Raw genomic sequence first — 13,973 nt, 5'->3', positions numbered from 1 at the left:
TGACTTTTTAATTGGAGGATAATTGCCTTACAATGTTGTGTTAGTTTCTGCCATACAACATGAATCAACTTTTGTTCAGGGGTTCAGTTGTGTCTGACCCCGTGGACTGCAGCACGCCAGGCCTCCCTGTCCATCACCATCTCCTGGAGCTTGCTCAAACTCACGTCCATTGAGCCAGTGATGCCACCCAACCATCTCATCCTCTGTAGTCCCCTTTTCCTCCTGCCCTAAATCTTTCCCAGCATCAGGGTCTTTTCTAATGAGTCGGCTCTTCGCATCAGGTGGCCAAAGTATTGGAACTTCAGCTTCAACGTCAGTCCTTCCAATGAATATTCAGGACTGATTTCCTTTAGGATGGACTGGTTGTATCTCCTTGCTTTCCAAGGGACTCTCAAGAGTCTTCTCCAGCACCACAGTTCAAAAGCATCAATTATTAGGCATGCAGCCTTCTTTATGGTCCAGCTCTCTCATCCAAGAATCAGCTACATGTAAACGTGTCTCCCCTCCCTCCTGAACCTCTCTCTCCCCACCCCTGCCCCTCCAGGTCATCAGAGAGCACCAAGCTGAGTTCCCTGGGTTCTGCAGCAGCTTCCCACTAGCTAGCTATCTTACACGTGATAGTGTATATGTCGATGCTACTCTCTCAACTAATCCCATCCCTCCCTTCCTCCCAGTGTCCACACATCTGTTCTCAACATCTGCAATTTCATTATTATAGGACAACAACATTTCTTTTTTGTGAAGAGTCCCTTTGAGTTGGTGATAATTGGTCATTCGAGTTTGCTGTACTAAATCACTCATCCCTTAAACAAACATTTCTTGAGTCTGAGAACCAACCCTTAGAAGAGTTCAAAGGCTAAACTATTAAATAAGGAAGGCAGACTTCACAGAAAGATTGCCTTTCACTTCTGCCTTCAGTAGAAGCTTCTGGAGGCATCCTGTACCTGGGTTCAAGTTGCCAGAGAAAATATTAACACAAGGTACCCATCAAATTTGAATTTCAGATCAAGAAAAAATACTTTTTAAGCCTAAGTATCTCCAGTGCTGTATTTGGGCTATAATTATACTAAAAAAAGAAGAGTTCATTGTTTATTTGAATTTCAAATTTAATGGGATGTTCTGCATTTTTATGTGCTAAATCTGCTAAATCTGACTTCTAGGATTACAGATGACCCAGGCTGAGAGTTTGGAGAATGTATGATCTCCTCTAGGACATGCACTCCCCCACTTTAGTCTTCTCTGCTCTGAACATTCAGGCTCCCCAAATGATTGTGCAGTTTCAAGTACCATGAGCCTCAAATGTGTAACAAATGCCCAGTGGCTACTTTGTTTGTTAATACCCTGCCGGTGGCCACAGTAGCCCTTACAATTTGCACCAGCAGCATCAAACCTTCCAAATGGAAACAAGTTGTTTGTGATCAGATGGGACATGAAGAAGGTGGAGCTCAACCCACTTTGAAGCAGCAACCTAGGTCCATTAAGGAGTGCTTTGTCCTGGCCTCCCCCATTTCTGGTGGAAAAGTTCCTGGGGAGTTGCTTCAAGGTAGGCCCACTGGATTTTGTCATTCTCCTCCTGCTTCTGTTCTCCTGTGTTAAGCTTAAGCCATGAGGGCTGCTTGGTGATGTGAGGAAGAAGTCTAGCTGCAGTGTGAAGTTCTTGTAGATAGGAACTCAACAGAGCTTGGTGATGGTCGGTCCCCTGCTGAAAGCTGGACAGCCCTTCTGAAAGCCCACTTGCCGCAGCTCTGACCTAGACCCCTGGAAAGTACAAGAGAAAGAGAAGAAATCACTGTCGACTTCTAACCCCTGCAAATAGTTGACAAGATTGGTAATAGACAGCACCCTCCCACATCATCAAGCCCACCATTCAGCCCCAGTGCTTCACTTGTTTGAAGACTGAAGGAGAAAAAAAAAAAAAAAAAAGGTTTGGCTCTCATGATGGAACTCACCCACAAGCGCATCCACCCCTGAAAAGTTCAAACAAACCTGCTCCAGGCTGGGGCGGCGGTCTTGTCATGGAAGTCTCCCTCGTGGAGGCAGTTGGCCAGACCCCCTGAAACACACAATGCTTTGGCCCCGGCTCAAAAAACACCAACATTCATTGCCGACAACGTTCCCACCTACCACCCGTCCCCACCCACCCCTTCCTGGAAAGTGTGATGCAGGGTGGAGGTGGGGGGGCAACTCCAGCACCACCACCTGGGTCCCCTGAGCAGACCTGGACGCCGGCCCGGAAGCAGCCCTGGCCGGCTGGGTGCACAGACAGCTCCTCCGGGCTGTGTAGGGGGCGGCCCAGCCTTATTCTCACAGTTTTCACTTCCTGCGGGGCTGTGCAGTCACGTCTGTTGGCTTGGGTCTCTCTGACCTTGGATGATATGGGAAACGGGGGGCTGGTGGGTGAAATTGGGAGGCCGGGCTGTGATATGCCACCATCCGGCTTAGGGTGGGACGCTTTGTCCCCGAAGAGGGAGGGTAACTTCCCACCACACCCAGGCCCAGCACAGGCTTTCCAGGGTCACCGGCCGTCCCCTTCTCTCCATGCAGCCCTGAAAACACAGGCCACAGACTGTGGCCCAGTCACCGTCAGAGGTAACCCGAACCTGGCGGAGTGGCTAACACTCGGTGCTTTGTCTACTGCTGCAGGAAGTCCTAACTCCCTTTAGGATAGCTGAGTTTTGGAGACCTGTGGAGGAGGGGTGTGGAAAGTATAAAAGCATACTTTCAGAGGTTTGCTCACAAAACAGTGTAGTGCTGAAAACTTCTAGTGATTCCAATGGCACTGACTGAAATCCTACACTCCCATCGATTTCCACTAATCCAGAAATCTCATCAATGTGACATGTTTTTCTCAAATGTTTCAAACTGGAACTAGATAGATGGACTCTATCACATCTGCTCAGTCAGACACAACACCCGGCGGCCTCAGCTAGATCCCGAAGGGAGAAGAGTATAGATGAAATCTGACTCACTCAATGGGGTCCTGGAAAAGAGGACACAAAACAATCGCTCACAAGTAGGAGAACCTGATGATAAGACAGACCTTCCTCCTTTCAGACGCTGAGGAGTCACTGAATTTCCTACTCAACACAATTCAGATTACTGAAGTGATGCAGAGAGACTATTCTCAGGTTTTCTCCAGCCAGCCTTTGTGGAGGGTCTTTTATGTGCGTGCATGCTAAATTACTTCAGTTGTATCTGACTCTGCGACTCTAAGAACTGTAGCCCACCAGGCTCCTCTGTCCAGGGGATTCTCCAAGTAAGGACACTGGAGTGGGTTGTCACGCCCTCCTCCAGGGGATCTTCCCAACTCAGGGATCGAACCCAGGTCTCCTGTGTCTCCATTGGCAGGCGGGTTCTTTACCACTATGGCAATCTGGGAAACCTCTTGTATGTGCCTCTTATCAGGTTTCTCCTCAGCTTGGGGCTCCCTATCTGTCATTCCCCTGCCTAGGAATGCTCCAGCCTGGAGGATGTTCAATCCTCAGGGTATCTATCCCTTCCTCAGAAATGTTTCTAACCACCTCTTTCAACCTTAGCTTAGCTTCTCCCATTAGAATCTGTTATTCTTCTTGTTACCGTTTGAGCACTTACCACAAATGGTATTTTCATATTTAATTGTGTGATGATATATTTAAGATAGAGCTCCTTCCTAAGCTAAAATCTCTGTAAAAGCAATGTTATGGGTTGAGTTGTGTTGTTGCTATTGTCATTATTATTATTACAGGTTGAGCAATGGCCCCCCAAATATGTTCTGTCTAATTTCTTGGAACATGTGAGCACTACCTTGTAGGTGTGATTAGTGGGAAAAAAGTGAAAGTGTTAGTTGCTCAGTCGTGTCTGACTCTTTGCAACTCCATGGACTGTAGCCTATCAGATTCCTGTGTTCATGGAATTCTCCAGGCAAGAATATTGGAGTGGATACCCATGCCCTTCTCCAAGGGATCTTCCTGATCCAGGGAACAAACCAGGTTTCCTGCACTGCAGGTGATTTCTTTCTATCAGAGCCATTAAAGATCTTGCAATGGAGAGATTTTCCTGGGTTATCTGGTTTGGCTCAATGTTATCACAAGGGTTCATATAAGTCAAAGAGGAGAGGCAGGGTTAGATGTGACAGTGGAAACAGAGGTTGGCATGCTGGGATTGCTGGCATTGAACATAGAGAGAGGGGCCACAAGCCAGGGGATGCAGGCGACCTCTAAAAGGACTGGTGACAGGTTTGCCCCTGGAGCCTCCAGAGGGAACATAGCCCTGTGACTACCCTGACTTCAGCCCAGTGAAGTTCGTGTCTGATTTCTGACCTACAGAACTGCAAGGGAATATATCTGGTTTGTTTTAAACCACTAATTTGACTTATGTGGTTATTTATTGTAGCTGCAATAGGAGACCAATACAGTTAGTATTATTTAACATTTGTATGCTGTTGAATCTAAAACTTGACCTGAGGAGGTTATGGACTTCATTCAGTCTTATCTGGCCACCCAACCTCATCATCTGCCCTGTCACTTACTTTAGGTCTTGTCTCTTCCTTAAACCTCTTCAGGCTTTCGATTTGCCATTCCTTTTGCCTGAAATGCTCTACCCCCAGCTCTTCATATGGCTTATTTGAAGCATTTGGGTCTGGAAATAAATGTCACCTCCTCAGAGATTTTCTCTGACCATCCTTCTAAACTTTCCCTCCCCACCCTTCTCTCTCTCATTACCCTATTTTATTTACTTCATAGCCTTTGTTACTTTAAAAGAAGACTTCATTTTTTAGGATAGCTTTAGATTTACAGAAAAATTCCAAAGATAGCATGAAAGTCCCCGTGCACTCTACTCCTGCCCCCAGTTCCTGTATTATTAACAGCTTACACTAGTGTGGAACATTTGTCATGATAAATGGACCGGTATCGATACATCTTAACCTAATGTCCCTTTTCTGTTCCAGGATTCCATCCAGGACACCACAGTACATTTAGTTCTCTTCTTGGCTGCGATAATGTTTTTGATGACCTTGACAGTTTTGAGGAGTACACGTCAGGTGTTATGTAGAATGTTCCTCCACTGAGATCTCTCTGATGTCTTTCTCATGATTATTCTGGGGTTCTGGAGTTTGGAGGAGAAAGACCACAGAGGTAAGTGCCATTTTTGTCACATTATGACTTATGATCTGGCTTGATTTATGCCCAAACATTTTAAAAAATATTTTAAAATTTTATTTATGGCTGCACTGGGTCTTCGTTGCTTTGCTCCAGCTTTCAGTTGCAGCAAGTGGTTGCAGCATAAACTTCTTATTGCCGTGGCTTCTCTTGTTGAGAAGCATGGGCTCCAGGCACACAGGCTTCAGTAGCTGTGGTTCGCGGGCTTAGTTGCTCCAATGGATCCCAGACCAGGAATTGAACCCATGTCTCCTGCATTGGCAGGTGGATCTTAGCTACTGTGCCACCAGGGTAGATCTGGTTTGATTTATGAATGTTGATGTTGACCTTGGTCACCTGGCTGATGTAGTGCTTGTCAAGCTCTCTATAAAATTACTCATTTCCCTTCGTTTTGATAGGGATGGAAGGAAGTTAGCACACACAGTCCACACTGAAGGAATGGAGAGTCAAGCCCTTGTTATTTTTTAAGTTGTTGTATTTATTTGTTCAATTATGTGTTTTGGACGACTCTGTTTCTGGGCTAATCCATAGCCGCTCTCAGCTGCCTCTTTAACTTGCTGCTTCCAGGCAGATGTAGGAATGTCAGAGGCCTATTTTCCTGTCTCCCTCCTCACAATGAAACAGAAGGAAGTCTGGTATGTTTGGGGGGAAGGTGTTTGCTTTCCTCACAGGAGAGATAGACACAGTTATTCTATTGTTTCCTTCTTTCTGCCTTGAAAGTGGAATTCTGGAGTTGCCGTGGCTGTCTTGTGACTATGAATGACAGGCATGGTGGCAAAGTCAACATGCTAAAGATGCCAGAGCAGAGAAATAGAAAAAGCTTGGGCCAACTTGATGACAACTGATGCCAACCACTGCTTATCTTTGGATTTCCTATTATGTGATGGGAGTTTAAGCCACACCTAGTGGGGTTTCCAATTATTGTTCAAAATGTTCTTAACTGATAAGGTAATTCTTTCATATCTTCTTCTAAAGGTGAAGTTCTTTAAGGGAGGACAGAGACCTTGTCTGTCTTACTCATCTTTATGTTTCCAGTGGTTGAATTAGGCTAGATCCTCAGTGTCTTTGGGCTGTATGAAGAGATGATGATAGTTTAGGGGAGAGGTAGGATCTCAGGGGATATTTCTTCTAAGAATTAGGGAGACAGGAAAATAGTTGTAGGATAATGAGAAGGCAACAGAAGAGAGAGGGAGATGGAAGGTATAAAGGAGAGAGAGGGAGAAGATAACTCATAAAGGATGGTCTCACAATAGGGAGAGGGGATGGGATGCCATTCCCTGATGGAAGTGTGTGTTGGATTATGAAAGGTCAAAAAAAATCAGAGAGAGGCTGTTAATCTCTTCAACCTGGGTGCATTTGAGAATCAGCCAGGAAGCTATGGAGATTCTCCCTGCACAAAATCATGTAGTCACATGGACATCATTTTACCTTTATTTTTCATGAGGTTCATGGATGCTGTCCCCCCATTCCATATTTGCCATAATTTGCATTATGAAACAGTTGCAATCTCTGTCTTTTCATTAAAGAGTGGTTATTTTAGGTTCAAAAAGGCAGGAAGGAGCAGATCACAAATGGTATAGTACTTATTATTTATATTGAATGCATTTAACATCAAGTTAACTTACTGAATTTCCCTTAATAGAACCATAATACAGGTTTATGGTCAAACAATCTGAGCTCAGCCTTGCTTCTTATGTGTTGCGTGATATTGGGGAAGTTTCTAAACCCCTCTAAGCTTTGGTTTCTTTAGCAGCAAAAGAGGAGAAAACAGAACCTAACTCGGGGTTGTTCAGTTCAGTCGCTCAGTCGTGTCTAACTCTTTGAGACCTCATGGACTGCAGCACGCCAGGCCTCCCTGTCCATCACCAACTCCCGGACTCTACTCAAACTCATGCCCATCGAGTCGGTGATGCCATCCAGCCATCTCATCCTCTGTTGTCCCCTTCTCCTCCTGCCCCCAATCCCTCCTAGCATCAGGGTCTTTTCCAGTGAGTCAGCTCTTCACATCAGGTGGCCAAAGTACTGGAGTTTCAGCTTCAGCATCAGTCCTTCCAATGAGCACCCAGGACTGGTCTCCTTTAGGATGGACTGGTTGGATCTCCTTGCAATCCAAGGGACTCTCAAGAGTCTTCTCCAACACCACAGTTCAAAAGCATCAATTTTTCGGTGCTCAGCGTTCTTCACAGTCCAACTCTCACATCCATACATGACCACTGGAAAAACCATAGCCTTGACTAGATGGACCTTTGTTGGCAAAGTAATGTCTCTGCTTTTTAATATGCTATCTAGGTTGGTCATAACTATCCTTCCAAGGAGTAAGCGTCTTTTGATTTCATGGCTGCAATCATCATCTGCAGTGATTTTGTAGCCCAGAAAAATAAAGTCTGACACTGTTTCCACTGTTTCCCCATCTATTTCCCATGAAGTGATGGGACCAGATGCCATGATCTTAGTTTTCTGAATGTTGAGCTTTAAGCCAACTTTTTCACTCTCCTCCTTCACGTTCATCAAGAAGCTTTTTAGTTCCTCTTCACTTTCTGCCATAAGGGTGGTGTCATCTGCATATCTGAGGTTACTGATATTTCTCCCGGCAATCTTGATTCCAGCTTGTGCTTCTTCCAGCCCAGCGTTTCTCATGATGTCCTCTGCATATAAGTTAAATGAGCAGGGTGACAATATACAGCCTTGACGTACTCCTTTTCCTATTTGGAACCAGTCTGTTGTTCCATGTCCAGTTCTAACTGTTGCTTCCTGACCTGCATACAGGTTTCTCAAGAGGCAAGTCAGGTGGTCTGGTATTCCCATCTCTTTCAGAATTTTCTACAGTGTATTGTGATCCACACAGTGAAAGGCTTTGGCATAGTCAATAAAGCAGAAATAGATGTTTTTCTGGAACTCTCTTGCTTTTTTGATGATTCAGTGGATGTTGTCAATTTGATCTCTGGTTCCTCTGCCTTTTCTAAAACCAGCTTGAACATCTGGAAAATAGGTTTGTAGTGAGAATTAAATAAGATCATGTCAGTGAACCCATCCTAACACCCAGAGATAGCCAGTTAGCTTTCAGGGAAGGATCCTTCTAAATATGGGTGTGAAAATGATTATATTAATAGATATAGCTAGAAACAAACATAACCACACACACAAACCAGATGCTTGAGCGTAACTCTTTGTACTCTGCTTTCTCCCCCTCTTAATAATGGACCATGAACATCTTTCTGGTCACTGCATATACTATAACATTATTCTGAGTGGTTACACTGTAATCTATAAAATGATATAGCTTCATTTATCTATCTGATCTTGTTGGACGTTTAATTTGTAGGAATGCCTTGTTTTATTTTGCTTTGCTTTATTGAGCTTCACAGATTTGCTTTTTTTTCTTTCAAATTAAAGATTTTTGGCAACCCTGCATCAAAGTTGATCAATGCCATTTTTCCAAGAGCATTTGCTCACGTCCTGTCTCTATGTTATATTTTGGTAATTCTCACAGTATTTGAAAATTTTTCATTGCTGTATTTGTTGTGGTGATCTGTGATCAGTGATCTTCATTACTATTGCAAAAAGATATCTCGCTAAAGGCTCAGATGATGGCTGGAAATTTTTAGCAATATGATGTTTTCTAATTAAAGTATGTACATTGTTTTTTACAACACAGTACTGTTGCACATGTAATAGACTATAGTGCAAACATAGCTTTTATATCCACTGGGAAACCAGAAAATTCATGTGACTCACTTTACTGCAACATTTGCTTTATTGTGGTCTGGAAATGACTGTGCAATATCTATGAGATGTGTCTTTACTCCCAACTTTTACCAAGATAAACAACTCTGCAGTAACCCTCTTTCTAACTAAAGTTTCTGATAGCCATGATTGTTTCCTAGAAAACAATTACTAGGTTAAAAAATGTTATGTCAAAGATATACACTGTTTAAATTCATTTGCTTTATAAAGCCACATTGACCTCTAAAAATGTGTTAATCTAAAATTGAAGAAAATAGGGAAAACCACTAGACCATTCAGGTATGACCTAAATCAAATCCGTTATGATTATACAGTGGAAGTGATAAATAGATTCAAGGGATTAGATCTGATAGATCTAATCAAGTACTTCAGTTCTAGAGAGCCTGAAGAACTGTGGACAGAGGTTTGTGACATCATACAGGAGGCGGTGATCAAAACCATCCCCAAGAAAAAGAAATGCAAAAAGGCAAAATGGTTGTCTGAGGAGGCCTTACAAATAGCTGAGAAAAGAAGAGAAGCTAAAGGCAAAGGAGAAAAGGAAAGATATATCCATTTGAATGCAGAGTTCCAAAGAATAGCAAGGAGAGATAAGAAAGCCTTCCTCAGAGATCAGTGCAAAGAAATAGAGGAAAACAATAGAATGGGAAAGACTAGAGACCTCTTCAAGAAAATTAGAGATACCAAGGGAACATTCATGCAAAGATGAGGACAATAAAGGACAGAAATGGTATGAATCTAACAGAAACAGAAGATATTAAGAAGAGGTGGCAAAAATACACAGAAGCACTATACAAAAAAGATCTTCACAACCTAGATAATCATGATGGTTTTATTTTATTTATTTTATTTTATTTCCCCTAGAGCCAGACATCCTGGAATGCGAAGTCAAGTGGGCCATAGGAAGTATCACTAGGAACAAAGCTAGTGAGATGATGGAATTCCAGTTGAGCTATTTCAAATCCCAAAAGAGGATGCTGTGAAAGTGCTGCACTCAATATGTCAGCAAATCTGGAAAACTCAGCAGTGGCCACAGGACTGGAAAAGGTCAGTTTTCATTCCAACATTACTTTACCAACCAAGGTTTGTCTAGTCAAAGCTATGGTTTTTCCAGTGGTCATGTATGGATGTGAGAGTTGGACCATAAAGAAAATTGAGCACCAAAGAATTGATGCTTTTGAACTGTGGTGTTGGAGAAGACTCTTGAGAGTCCCTTGGACTCCTAGGAGAGCCAACCAGTCCATCCTAAAGGAGATCAGTCCTGGGTGTTCATTGGAAGGTCTGATGCTGAAGCTGAAACTCCAATACTTTGGCCACCTGATGCGAAGAACTGACTCATTGGAAAAGACCCTAATGCTGGGAAAGATTGAAGGCAGGAGGAGAAGGGGATGACAGAGGAAAAGATGGTTGGATGGCATCACCAACTCGACGGACATGAGTTTGAGTAGGCTCTGGGAGTTGGTGATGGACAGGGAGGCCTGGTGTGCTGCAATCCATGGGGTCACAAAGAGTTGGACACGACTGAGCGACTGAACTGAACTGATACTTCTTATAACAATCTATAAAAGCGCCTATTTCTGAACTCCCTCGTAGTACTATATATTTTCCACTTCTAAATTTTTTCTTTTTTTGAGAGAAGAAATATCGTATCTGCTATTTTAACTTATAGTAACATGATTATCAGTAAAAATCAATTTTTTCAAACATTTATTGACTTAATTGTTTTGTGAATTTGCTATTATATCTTTTACATAGTTTAGAAATATTTTCATTTTCTTATTGACTAGTAGAAATTTTTTATATAATAATGCTAATCTTTTGTCATTCAATTCTATGGCAAAAGACTAGATCATTTATGTTCCTGAAACCTAAAGAGAATACAGTGAATGACTTTGACCATTACCTGGGACTTTGAATTGGGAAGGGGAGCTTGGTGGTTCTAACTGTAGAGGGCAGTGAGTAAACCAGATCAGAGCTGATGGCTGGGTGAATTGGGAGAGGTTGTCCAAAGACCTAAAGAAGGCCTTGGGTGCTGACAATAATCTTGTCCTTTCATAGAATTGGAATCTTTAACTCAATTCCTTGCGGTCTGATCAAAGAATTTTAGATCCACAAACAGCTGTCATTGACTGACACATTGAGCTGACCACAGGACTTTAACATTGTTCTTGTTTCTTATGTCAGTAGCATCTTCCTTCTGTAATAGTTCCCTTTCTGCTTATTCACATAGTACAACATTCCTTATAGCACTAGTAAGCATATTGGCTATTAGAAACAATATATTCTGTAATTATCATGATCTTTTGCAGAAATGCATAAAAACAGCTATGCACCAATGTATGACAAAAACCACTACAATATTGTAAAGTAATTAGCCTCCAACTAATAAAAATAAATGGGGGAAAAAAAAAAAACAGCCATGCACGTGCTAGGCCCTTAATTAGTATTTGTCACACTGAAAGAAATGAAATTTCTCAAAATATCACAAAGCTACAATTCTGATATGAAATAGCAAGTTTTTCTTAAAAAAAGGACAAAAAAAAAAAAACTTGTTTCAGAATGTAAGCAAAATGTGTCGATAATTGACTTTGCTTTTAGAATGTGGTCAGAGAGATTATGGCATACTTTATCTTTTCTCTTTCCTTCTGTTTTAAACCTTAGGTTGGTAGGGGACCAAACGCAGCAAGTTCAGCAGCTGTGGGTAGAAATGGGTTTCCACTTTCTGCTGCAGTGGCAGGCAGTATTGGATGTATTCACCTTTCTTTCAGTTCTGTGAAGCTAAGTGTTTTAAGGTACTTGGATATTTGCATAACACACATTGTCCTGGGTTTGTTTGAGGGATTGTAAAGTAAATAGTTTTTTTGGCTTTAAACTTACGTGGCACTAAAGATGTGGAAATTAGGGTTGGCTCAGGAGACAGATTAGACTAGATATTATAAATACCCAGTATGTCCCTGGATTAGGGTCTGCTATTATAGACTCCAAGACTTTCTGATTAAAGTTAGGAATACTATGCTGAATTATGTTGCTTTCCATTGGTGCCGCTGTTTTCTGCCAAGCCATAGTTCACGACAAATGTTTGCCTGTCCTCAAGCTGATGAGAGGAGTCAAGACTTGTACAATACCCTTTTCCATATATTTGGTGCCAGGAGCCACTTTTCATATTAACTCACTCAATCCTGATAACGAAGCAATAAGATAGGTTGATGAGGGCAGTGAGAGTTGCTGTAACAAAAAAAACCCTAACTTTTTATTGGCTTAATCTAAGAGATGGTTATTTCTCATCCCATAAACTCATCTACAGGTATTTGATAAGGAGGTTCAGGGACCCAAACTTCTCTCCTCTAGTAGCTTTCCAATATCCTAGGAGCCCCCAAATCCTTCTCTTCCAGCTAGCAACTGGAGAACGAAAAAGGAGATTTTTTTTGTTTTTAATTGATGAGGCCTGAAAGCAGTGTGCATCTGCTACGACATTTGCCAAAGCTCAGACATATGGCCTCATCTAACTGCTCATGTTTAAGAAATATGGTCTAGCTGTATTTCCAGGTAAAAGAGGAAATGGTCTTGGTGAACTATGTATCTGCCACAGCCTGTCCTTTGGTTACCAAATAACCTCACTCACCTAACCCCTTTTCCCACAGATGACACACTCATCCCCTCCCCAGAGGAGACGACCCAGTGTCCTTCACAGTCATTACATTCAGCTAAAACTTCAGGATTTCTGGGTGGAATGGGGACTTTTCCCATCAGGCTGGAGTGTTTGCCTCATTGTCCATCCACCTCTGACTTGAACGGACACGCTGCTGTCTCTGCCCCATTCATATCCCATATAAAGTGTTGGGTGAGAATGAGATAAAGTGATACACATGCCCATTTGGAAAGGAAAGAGTGGGAGACACACCGCACACATCCCTGGTGATGGTGGCGTCCTGACGTGAGCACGTTGTGTGGTCACACCGCGCACATCCTCGGTGACGGCGGCGTCCTGACGTGAGCACGTTGTGTGGTCACACCGCGCACATCCCCGGTGACGGCGGCGTCCTGACGTGAGCACGCTGTGTGGTCACACCGCGCACATCCCCGGTGACGGCGGCGTCCTGACGTGAGCACGCTGTGTGGTCACACCGCGCACATCCCCGGTGACGGCGGCGTCCTGACGTGAGCACGTTGTGTGGTCACACCGCGCACATCCCTGGTGACGGTGGCGTCCTGACGTGAGCACATTGTGGGTGGCCCCATCCTGGGTGTGAGAGTAAGTTCCTTGGCTGCACCCTTCTTGTCACACCCTTCCCTGTCCCTTGCTCTCTGTGGCCCACCTCTGCTCTCTGCAAGGCTCTTCCTCAACTGTTATCCTCCATGGCCAACCAATAGGAACCTATGGGACTTTGGGGAGCCCATCCTCTTTGAGGACTGAATGGCTTTTGAAGCCCACTTCCTGCTTGAACAAGTTTGCAGACTCAAGGGTTGCTTCAAGGCCCTCACTGTCAAAGACCTTTAAATCTAGGCTCATTTTTTCATTGACAATGTGATTCCCTAAAAACTTAGAAACCTCCAATCTTTGCTTCTCAATAATTCCATGATCAGAAGTTCATACAAAAGTTTTTTCCTATATAGAATTTTTCAAGTTTCATCTGTTTCTTTGCTTCCTCATTCATGCCTTTCTCCTGAGTGGCTATCTTGAGAGTATCTGAGATAATAGGCAAATGGGAAAATCACACTCTTACTCAGATCTTTGTCAGAGGTGTGAGTCACAAAGGGCCTTTGCCTCTCAGCTAATCTTACTATATGGGATCCAAACGTAGTGGGCTTTTATATCCCTTGGGATCCTGTGTTTCTGGATTCTCAAGCCTCTTTCTCTTCTTTCGAAAATCAGCTAGTCATTCCTGAACATACTTCTTTCCTGTGATTCACTGTTAAGAGCAGAGTTGTGCAAGTAGCTGCCACCTTAATCTTGGGCCCTGGATGCCTCACTCACCTCATCCTACTCCCTGCCCTGCGAAGGGTCAACACACCCTTTTACTCTGACTCTTCCCAACAACCTCCCCTGAAACTAAAGGGTTAGCAGACATGCTGTCTGCCACTGAAGGCAGCATT

General features: G+C 43.2%; 1 long non-coding RNA gene across 1 annotated transcript; it reads right to left on the bottom strand.

Moving 5' to 3' along the window:
• Positions 1-1,400: 1,400 nt before the first annotated feature.
• On the bottom strand, positions 1,401-2,268 carry LOC133043367 (uncharacterized). The gene is made up of 3 exons (XR_009689693.1): positions 2,219-2,268; positions 1,987-2,053; positions 1,401-1,758 (listed from the first exon to the last, which is right to left on the bottom strand). It is a non-coding gene; the product is annotated as an uncharacterized LOC133043367 (long non-coding RNA).
• Positions 2,269-13,973: the final 11,705 nt, after the last annotated feature.

The sequence above is a fragment of the Dama dama genome, chromosome 22 (genome assembly GCF_033118175.1).
Source record: "Dama dama isolate Ldn47 chromosome 22, ASM3311817v1, whole genome shotgun sequence".
Lineage (NCBI taxonomy): Eukaryota > Metazoa > Chordata > Mammalia > Artiodactyla > Cervidae > Dama > Dama dama.
This window is presented reverse-complemented; position numbering and strand designations above follow the sequence as displayed.